Raw genomic sequence first — 11,234 nt, forward strand, 5'->3', positions numbered from 1 at the left:
TAGAAAAAATGAGATTGTGGTTAGTTTTTCATTGTTAGGATCGGAGGCATCAAAATAGCAACTCGGCAAAAATAATTGGGGTACCGTTGCTTAGGAAAAAAATTTCCCCTTCTTTGGCACTTTTGCCTAAAGACGGTAAAAACTTGTATACGTGATGCGTTCAAAATCGGCTCAACCCTTAGATCTCCTCGTGATGACCTACAAAACGAAAGCATCAGATGTGGCCCGACCGCGGGGGTCGGGAGTCCACCTCCGAAGGCCAAGTCAGTTGATGAACTTAATCACAAATGGCTCTGGCTAGAAGCACGAGCTAAGGAATGAAGAACTGGGAAAGGTGATCTAGATCGTAAACCGCTGATAGTTTAAGTCTATCAGTATGTATCTAAACCTGAGTCTCAAATTGTGTGTTTTCGATCCCCCTCACCTCGTATGGTAGTGAGGTTTATATAGAGTGTACCTTCGAATCTCCTTCGTTGGATGCACTTGAGCCTTCTTCGGGTAGTCGTTTGGATCTTAACAAATAGATCCGTTGAGCAACAAACTTCTACTAGTTTGGACTAGTAGAGGACTCCTGAGATAACTCTTTAGGTTATGCGATGATTATCCCTTCGATAATGATTAGCCGCAGCCGTCAATTCGAGTCTGCCATCATTAGGGTAATTACCCTAATCCATAAGTAGGATTAGGGCGTGCTTGTAGCTGAATCAGTTTTCTTCTTCAGCAAGCCATCTTCTGGATCCGGTTCGCTCGAGAGCTAGTCGGTTCCCTCTGCCTAGACTGGGGTCGAGGGTCGAACCAGGTATGAACCCGGTTTGATCATAATTTCTCTGTATCACAACGAAAATCTCAAAACAAATGAGATTTTTATTTTATTTTATTTCTATATCGCGCACCCCCTCCAAAATTAAAACCTTACAAAGACCCCAACACCATTAGTAATTGTACACACGAGACTGTAAAAATTAAAATTGAATTTTCAATATGATTATATTACTACCACCCCCCCCCCAAAAAAAAAAAAAAACTGAGAATGGTAAAATGACCATGATGCTCACTGCTATAATTTTTATTTTCAAAGTTGAAACACACCAATACCCACCCTCTATCCCTCGGATCTTGCTTTGGTGCTACTATTGACGTGGTGCAGCCTATGCTACCCACAGTTGAATGGATAACATGTAGGACAAGTTAAATACTCAGTGCCCAATATAACCTTGTGTAAGACTTAAATGACTTTAATTTGCTTTTGTTTGCCAAACCAGCCGGACCGTCGGTTTGTCGTTGGCTTGATGAATCAAACAAACCAAATAAAACCCTAAATTTGAAAATAAAAAACCCCTCATCTCCATTTCATCTTCATTCGTGAGTGGGAAGAGAGACCTCCGAGATAAATGAAGATGAAATGGAGATGAGGGTTTTCAATTTTCAAATAAAAGGTTTTATTTGCTTTGCTTGGTTCAAAAAAAAAAACTTACAATCTTGTGGGTTTGGCAGAGAAAACCGAATAAAAGTCATTTAAGTGACTTTACTTGAACATGGTTATATTGTGCGGTGAGGATTTAACTTGTCCTATGTGGTGGTGCCCATGCAACCATGGATAGCACAGGTTGCACCATGTCAGCTGCGGCAACCAAGCAAGATCCTCATCCCTCAATGCACTTGCAGTCACTCTTGCCAAAACACTCGACAGCACCTGCTATAAGAGTGATGGTGATGGCCAATTGCTAACAGTGAAGGAACACAAATATTGACATGATCATCTGTTAGGGTTCTGATTTTTTCTGCAATTGCTCAATGAAAAGTAAGATGCTTCAGTGTTTTCCGTCAACTGAAGGTGGAGAGGACCTATACCAATACAACTAGGAGTGTAGAAATCCTCTGGGGAAGAGTCCTTATCCTCCCTTGTACTAAAAACAGTTGCAACGAATGAATTAGATTTGCGATTGGATTTCAATTACTAGCATACTGTGATTTCTTTTTCATTCAACTACAGCCTTTTTTAAAAATCCTATTAGTGTGATGTATCTGGCTTCATTATGGCATTCAGCTAATATCCTGAATGGGTAGATTCCCAAATTTAAATTCTCTTGAACCATAAGCATTTAGATATTCTTGTCCAAAACCCAACTAGCTCTGTTGCTGCAGGTTCTTTCAAATTTCTTTTCCAGTAGTTCTTCATACGAATCAACAAGATTTTGAAGCCTCGAAACAAATTCAATCTAAGAGTGAAGCAAAAGTTGCCAAAGACAAAGGCAATTGCACTTACAAACGATTTTTTATTTTCTCCAATAACACCATTATTAGGATTAACTGAGAAACGTGAAGGCAATGATTTGAACATACCATCTGCAGGACCTGGCGGTAGACTGGTAGGGAGTTTACAATTGGTTAACCGGTCATTCAAAGTGTTAAATGTGAATGGTTCATTGCAAGGTTTTGATTTTGAAGGCCCCATGTTTTCAATGGAAAAGAGGGGTGTAAAAGAAAACGGAAAAAGAATCACAGTATTTGAGCTGGAACTTCTAGGCGCGTTACAACGTCGCTTTCCCTAAGACGTAATTCGCCCTCACATCAAGGTGCTATGAGGTACTGCGAATCGTCTCCCAGGATACAAAGAAGCCCAACTTCGAGTTGAATCTCTCAAGTTTTGCTAAGCACTCGCAAAACTTAAGAATAGAGAAGACTTAGGGATTTTCTCTTTTATTCTGCTGTTGTAAAGCTAGAAGGATTTATAGGCATTGAGGTGTCTCTACTGAATAGTTCATGACTCTGTTCGTATGGGTACACCTCTTTGTAGGGATACCAATGTTGACGTTCAGATATGAGCCGTCGGATCGTTCGGCCGCACGATCTAACGGTCCATATTGAACCATCAAAACTATATTTATGGATATAATTCCATCGCCCTAGATCTACCGTTGATCAAAACACACGGTTCAGATCTGATCTCGCTCGAAGCGTGCTAAGTGCGTGCGCCACAAACGCCCACAGCCCACACTGCGCATGCGGGCTCGGACGGTATATCGTCCTCACTCATTCACTGCACACACACTGGCGTGTCTCATTATTAGAAATTAAAGTTAATAGGTGGTACCTATTAATTAATCTGAATTCCGACACCTCGGTTTCCAATGTAGGACTATATAATAATACACTTTCCTAAAATAAATTAAGGAAAGTTTTCCACACTTACAAATCCAATAAAATGAAACATATATTATTATATTAAAAATAATACAACAAGGGGTCATGTAAAAAGTTCTTTTATTTTTGTTTTTAAAGACAAATAAAAGAAATTCTAAGTATGCATATAATACCTAGAGTCTATAGACTAGTGAAAGATTAGGACAGTCTTTCAATTTTTTTTTACATTATTTTAAGATTTTGAGCAAATTGGCCTGGTACTCCAAAACTGAGGCTTTAAAGCACTGATACCTCATTTTTTGTTTGAAAAACACATAAGTCCTATTTTGTTAGAATTGTTAGTTATATTGTCGCAAAGACTATTATATCCTTCCAAGAAATCTTATTCTCATTTACCTCCAAAAAAAAAAAAAGGGACATTCTTCCGCCTATGAAGATTATTTGATGAATGCATTGTTGTTGGATTTTTTTTTATTTTTTATTTTCCTTCAAATTTTGGTAAGGACATATTTGGAATTAAAGAAAAATAAATAGTGGGTTAACTGTTTTACTAACATAATGAACTTATGTGTTAATGAATTGGGTGTGTGTGTTTTTCAAACAAAAAGTGGGATGTTAGTGCCTTAAAGCCTCCATTTTGGAGTGCCAGTTAAATTTCCTCTAAGATTTTATGAAATCTTTTATTTTATTAGAATTATATATTTTTCCATTCTTTTCCATCGTCTCCCTTCCCACTTTCCATATTTATTATTTATTTTTATATTTATGTTAGAAAACAAGCTTTAAATAATCAAAACAGTAATTGAACTTGAACAGAGAAAAGAGAGAAGAAGAAGAAGAAAAAGAAGAGAAAAGACATGAAGAACCAGTAGAAGAAGCCTATGATTCTTGTTTCAGCCTAGAACCACAAAGCCCTTTTATTTATAGTTTCTAATGAATCTAATACAACTTGAGAGACAAGTAATTGTCTTCTAGAAAGAAAAAAACAAAAAATTACAGTTTTAATAACTTCCTAGTTCCTAAAACAGAAATTCTGAAAATAAAAACTACCACCAAAATAAAAACTATGAGTTCTAAAACTATCACCAACAGACTCAAAGAGTTCATGCTAAGTTGGGTTGCCCCTAATCAGGTTAGTTTTGTTCCAGGGAGACACATCCAGGAGAATATAATTATTGCTCAAGAGTTGTTTCACACCATGAGAAAGAAGTGTAGTAAGCAAGGCTTCATGGCCATTAAGAGAGACCTGGAGAAAGCCTATGATAGATTGAGGTGGGATTTTATTCGAGAATCTCTTTGTGGAGCTGGGATACCTAACAACCTTGTTGAGGTGATTATGTTGTGCATCTCGATGGCAAGCATGAGGGTTTTGTGGAGCGGGGAGGCGACAAATTTGTTCAAGCCTGCTCGTGATCTTCGGCAAGGTGACCCTCTTTCACCTTATATTTTTGTTCTTTGCATGGAGAGATTGACGCATTGCATTCAAGATGTTGTTACTGAGGGAAAGTGGAAGCCTATTAAAATTGGGCGTAAAGGTGTGGGAGTCTCCCACCTTATGTTTGCGGACGATGTGGTTTTGTTTGCAGAGGCTTCTCTAACCCAAGTGGAAGTGATTATGGAGTGCCTTAATAAGTTTTGTTGTGCTTCAGGGAGTAAAGTTAGTGTTGAGAAGACCAGCATTCATTGCTCTAGGAATGTTGATGATCATTTAGCCAAGGCCATCTCTAAGAAGAGTGGCTTCATTTTGACTAATGATATTGGGCGTTATTTGGGTGTTCCCATTTGCAGTGGTATACCAAAGAAGGGAGATTATAATTATATTGTCTCTAAGGTGAAAGACCAATTAGCAGGGTGGAAGGTGAGTTCTCTGTCACTTGCAGGGAGAGTTACTTTGGCTAGATCTATACTCATGACAATCCCCTACTACACTATGCAATCTACTCCTATCCCTAAGGGTGTTTTGTCAGAGATTGAGAAGTCGATACGTGCTTTTGTTTGGGGTGACACAGAGAATACAAAATGAATGCATCTAGTCAAGTGGGAGAGTTTATGTCGGCCTCAAGCACAAGGAGGTTTGGGTTTTCGTTCCCTTTCTCTAGTCAATGATGCTTTCTTAATGAAATTAGTGTGGGGTGTTCTTCAACAAAATTCCTTTTGGGCAGCGCTTCTTAAGGAGAAATATGGCTCTAGTCGGCGAAAGGCTAATTTCTCGGCTTCGTGCATTGATTCCCCTCTTTGGAAGGCATTATGCAGGGTTGCTCCCAGAGTGTTAGAGAACTGTCGCATTATTTTGGGTGATGGTCAGACCATTCAATTTTGGCAGGATGCTTGGTTGATTCCAGGGGTTACCTTGGGTTCCCTTGTAAATGGTAACCTTAACCCAAGCATGAGGAAAGAGACGGTGAGTCAATATGTTGATGGAAATGGCGAGTGGAGAAGAGATCGCATCATGAATCTCCTCCCAAGAGATGTTTTGGAAAAATTTGATGATTGTAGACCTCCCTTTTTTGGGGGAGGTAGAGATGTCTTTCTATGGAGCCAGACGAATGTGGGAATCTTCTCTGTTAGCTCGGCGTATGACATCTTGGTGGATGGTGGTAGGGTGAATCAAGGCCTTTTCCTTGATGAGAATTTTTGGAAGACGGCATGGGGCTTGAGGGTTCCCTATCGTATTCGCTCCTTCATTTGGTTGGCAGTAAATAATAGATTATTGAATAACCATCGCAAGATGAGAATGAAACTAATGAAGCATGACTATTTTAGCTTTTGTATGAGCAGACCTGAAGATTGTCTTCATGTTTTGCGAGATTGCACCTTTGCTAAAGGGGTATGGATGTGTTTGGTGGCTAAGGAAAAGCATACTATGTTCTTTGAGTGTGGGCTGGAAGAATGGTTCTCCATTCATCTTTGTAGTTCCATGTCCAAATCAATGGGTAGGTTCGCTTGTGCTACCTATTCTCTTTGGAATTGGAGAAATAGTGATATACATGAAGAGGAGTTCGTTCGACCAAGTGCTGGGTTGAAGTTGATCGAGGACTACGTGAGAACGGTGGTTGCTGCTTGGTCAATGTGCTCATCAATGCTGCCAAACAAGAAGAATTCAAAAGTTTTGGATATGTGAAAAGCCCCTATAGGTGACCGGATAAAGTGCAATGTGGATGCTTCTCTTAATAGAAAGAAGAATTATATGCAGGTGGGGGGTGTTTTACGGGATCAAGAGGGGCTGTTCAAGGGAGGTTTTGCAAGGAAGTTTCCTTTGTGTTTAGTCCTTGAAGCAGAATTAATAGCGATCATCGAAGGCCTTAGATTGGCTTGGAGTTTGGGGTTTTGTTAGATTCAGATCGAATCTGATTCTAAGGAAGCTGTTGCTCTCCTCGACCCTTGTAGGCATGCACAAGGGAGTATTGTTCACCTCATTGAGGAAATAAAACCCTTTCAGGCGTTAATGGAAGGGTGAGGTTTGTTCATCTTGGTAGAGAAGCAAACAAAGCTGCTGATTGGATGTCTAGGGTGCAACTTTGTCCCTTAGACCCATGGGCTTTCTTCCCAGATCCTCCAGCTGGGTTAGAAGGAATTCTTATGGTGGATAGAGAGTCTTGTTTAAGTTAAGTTTTCTGTTTGTTCCTTTGGATTGTTTAACCCCGTCTTTGTACCGAAAAAAAAAAAAAAAAAAAAAAAAAAAAAAACATATTTTATGAACAGTAAAATAATTCAACATTTTTTTCTCTAAAAAAGGATGATAATAGGATTCGGAAACTAGTAATCGGTAACTGGATAAAATTCCAAAAACTGGTAATCGGTAATCGAAAATTGGAAATAAAAAAATGGCAATCACCAATCAATAATCGGGTAGTTTATCGGATTTGATTTATTATCGAATATCCAATAAAGTTCTGGATTTGAATTCAGATGCATTCACTAAATTTATGCCAGATTCGGATTTATATTCGGATAACAATTTTACTAATGGGATTTGGACTGTATCTAAGCCGAATCTCATCGATTTACGGGTGTACTTAAATGTGCAGATGGTACTTAAATAGGCACTACAATATATAAATACTACCACATCAAATGCACCACTGAGGCACGAAACCCAGCAACACATGTCCGGTTCGACCAATTAACAAGTTTATAAATTCTTGAAAAGTGTCGATGCACATGGATTCCAAAGAATTAAATTCTAAGTTCAAACAAAGAAACATAAAAAATTGAAATATAAGACAAAAATAAAGCCCATGAAGATCTCTCTCCGGTCCCCTTTCATGGTGAGATGTCAAACTCAGACAAACCCTTCCGTTGTTATTTTATTCCCCCTCAAATTTTCTTCTCCATTCCCGCTTCTTCTCTCTTTTCTTTTTGTTTCTCTTTATTTCTTTACATGCTCTCTCTTCTTCTCCATTAGCTCTGTTTCCATTGGAAGAAGTACAAGAAAACACAGAATCAAACCACATCTTACCTCAATGTTGACAAATAGGATAAGTAGATCAAGGTGAAAAACAATAAAGAATCCATACTTATAAATCATTACGTATTGATAAATTTCAAAGAGAATTTTCAGGTCTAGGATTTTTAGCCAAGTAAGACTAATTTCTTGAACTTGGAGTCTAGTTTTGTAAGTGATAATGAAGAAAGAATCCTACTTGGGTGCATGTGGTGCCCAATGTTTTTGTGTGCTGATATGAAGGCATGTGATATGACCATTATTCTCTACAAGGTGAAAATATATTGACTCCGAATATATGGGTAGAAAATTGTGCTCCCTTCACATTCCTCCGGCCACCACACATTTACGAGGAAAGTCTATTTATGAATAGGTAGACTAGAGGTAGACCCCTCTGACCACTCAACTAACCCTGCATTGGCAATATGCAGACTATGCTTGATTATGCTTGAGTTTGTCTTACAGATCTTCTACATCTAGGGCTTATAGTTAGAGGTTTTCTTTGCCTCATGAGCAACCAACAGCGTGGCCATGGTAGTGGTGGAAGGTACTTAGAGTTGGGACTTAAGTGATACTCACTTGGGCTGGAAGCCAAGTAGAAAAATGAGATTCATGGTCAATTTTTCGTTCCTAGGATTGGAGGCATCAAAATAGCAACTCGGCAAAAATAATTGGGGTACCGTTGCTTAAGAAAAAATTTCTCCTTCTTTGGCACTTCTGCCTAAAGACCGTAAAAACTTGTATAAGAATATCTCAAAACAAATGAATTTATTTTTTTTTAATTTCTACATTGCGCACCCCCTCCAAAATTAAAACCTTACAAAGACCCCCCCCTTCATGCTTAACACCATTAGTAATTGTACACATGAGACTGTAAAAATTAAAATTGAACTTTCAATATGATTAACTACCTGGCCCCCCCTCCCAAAAAAAAAGAACAGTAAAATGACTTTGATGCTCACTGCTATAATTTTTATTTTCAAAGTTGAAGCACACCAATACCCACCCTCCATCCCTCGGATCTTGCTTGGGTGCTACTACTGACATGGTGCAGCCTATGCTACCCACAGTTGGATGGACAACACACCCAATATAACCTTGTGTAAGTAAAGTCACTTAAATGACTAATTTGCTTTTGTTTGCCAGACCAGCCGGACCGTCGGTTTGATGAACCAAACAAACCAAATGAAACCCTAAATTTGAAAATTAAAAACCCCTCATCTTCATTACATCTTCATTCGTGAATGGGAAGAGAGACCTTCGAGACGAATGAAGATGAAATGGAGATGAGGGTTTTCAATTTTCAAATGTAGGTTTTTATTTGGTTTGCTTGGTTCAAAATAAACCAAAAATCTTGTGGGTTTAGCAGAGAAAACCGAATTAAAGTAATTTAAGTGACTTTACTTGCACATTGTTATATTGTGCGGTGAGGATTTAAGTTGACCTATGTGGCACCCATCCAACCATGGGTAGCACAGGTTGCACCATGTCAGCTGCGGCAACCAAGCAAGATCCTCGTCCTGTCATCTCTCAATGCACTCTGCAGCCACTCTTGCCAAAACACTCGACAGCACCTTCTATAAGAGCGATGGCCGGTGATGGCCAATTGCTAACAGTGAAGGAATATAAATATTGACATGATCATCTTTTAGGGTTCTGGGTTTTCCTGCAATTGCTCAATGAAAAGTAGAAGCTTTAGTGTTTTCCATCAACTGAAGGTGGAGAGGACCTATGCCAATACAACTAGGAGTGTAGAACTGCTCTGGGGAAGAGCCCTTATCCTCCCTTGCACTAAAAACAGTTGGATTTCAATTACCAACCAACTGTGATTTCTTTTTCATACAACTACAGCCCTTTTAAAAAATCCTATAAGTGTGATATATCTGGGTTTCATTATGGCATTTAGCTAATATCTTGAATGCGGAGATGCCCAAATTTAAATTCTCTTGAACCATAAGCATTTAGATATTCTTGTCCAAAACCCAACTAGCTCTGTTGCTGCAGGTTCCTTCAAATTTCTTTTCCAATAGTTCTTCATACGGATCAACAAGATTTTGAAGCCTCGAAACAAATTCGATCTAAGAGTGAAGCAAAAGTTGCCAAAGACAAAGGCAATTGCACTTACAAACGATTTTTTATTTTCTCCAATAACACCATTATTAGGATTAACTGAGAAACGTGAAGGCAATGATTTGAACATACCATCTGCAGGACTTGGTGGTAGACTGGTAGGGAGTTTACAATTGGTTAACCGGTCATTCAAAGTGTTAAATGTGAATGGTTCATTGCAAGGTTTTGATTTTGAAGGCCCCATGTTTTCAATGGAAAAGAGGGGTTTATGTAAAAAGTTCTTTTTATTTTTGTTTTTAAAGACAAATAAAAGAAATTCTAGGTATACATATAATTCCTAGAGTCTATAGACTAGTGAAAGATTAGGATAGTCTTTCAATTTTTTTTTTTTACATTATTTTAAGATTTTGAGCAAATTGCACTGGCACTCCAAAATTAAGGCTTTAAAGCACTGATACCTCATTTTTTGTTTGAAAACACATAAGTCCTATTTTGTTAGAATTGTTAGTTATATTGTCGCAAAGACTATTATATCCTTCCAAGATATCTTATTCCCATTAACCTCCAAAAAAAAAAAAGGGACATTCTTCCGCCTAAGAAGATTATTTGATGAATACATTGTTGTTGGATTTTTTTTATTTTTTATTTTCCTTCAAATTTTGGTAAGGACATATTTGGAATTAAAGAAAAATAAATAGTGGATTAACTATTTTACTAACAGAATGAACTTATGTGTTAATGAATTGGGGTGTGTGTGTTTTTCAAACAAAAAGTGGGATGTTAGTGCCTTAAAGCCTCCATTTTGGAGTCAGTTAAATTTCCTCTAAGATTTTATGAAACCTTTTATTTTATTAGAATTATATATCTTTCTATTCTTTTCCATCTCTCCCTTCCCACTTTCCATATTTATTATTTATTTTTATATTTATGTTAGAAAACAAGCTTTAAATAATCAAAACAGTAGTTGAACTTAAACAAAGAAAAGAGAGAAGAAGAAGAAGAGGAGAAATAAAGAACCAGTAGAAGAAGCCTATGATTCTTGCTTCAGCCTAGAACCACAAAGCCCTTTTATTTATAGTTTCTAATGAATCTAATACAACTTGAGAGACAAGTAATTATCCTCTAGAAAAATGAAACAAAAAATTACAGGTTTAAGGCGCGTTTGATAACATTCTGAAAGAACGTTTCTGGCGTTCTTTTAGTCTTTAAGAACAGAAGAACGGATTAAAGTGTTTGATAAAACGATTCGTTCTTCTGTTCTTAAAGAACGAACCGGCATTAAAATTGGTCTTAAGAACACTCTACAGAACATGTAAAACTTGTTTTTCTAAAAGAACAAAAACAAAACTCAGCAAGCGTTCCCGATAAAACCCCAACTGTGTTCACGTAGGGTTCAAAATACAGCTTCTCTATAGCTCTCGAAGAGGTTCAAAGGTCTACAAACCGGCGTCGCCTCCACGGTAGCTTTAGTCTCCTCTAGTTTTTCCTCTCCTCTAGTTCTTTTTCTCCTTAATGCTTGCTATGGATTTGGTTGTAGGTAGAGTCGATATAGGGTTTTAACGAAACCCTGGAAGGC

This window comes from Hakea prostrata, chromosome 4 (genome assembly GCF_041222555.1).
Source record: "Hakea prostrata isolate BN-2017 chromosome 4, UWA_Hpros_2, whole genome shotgun sequence".
NCBI lineage: Eukaryota > Viridiplantae > Streptophyta > Magnoliopsida > Proteales > Proteaceae > Hakea > Hakea prostrata.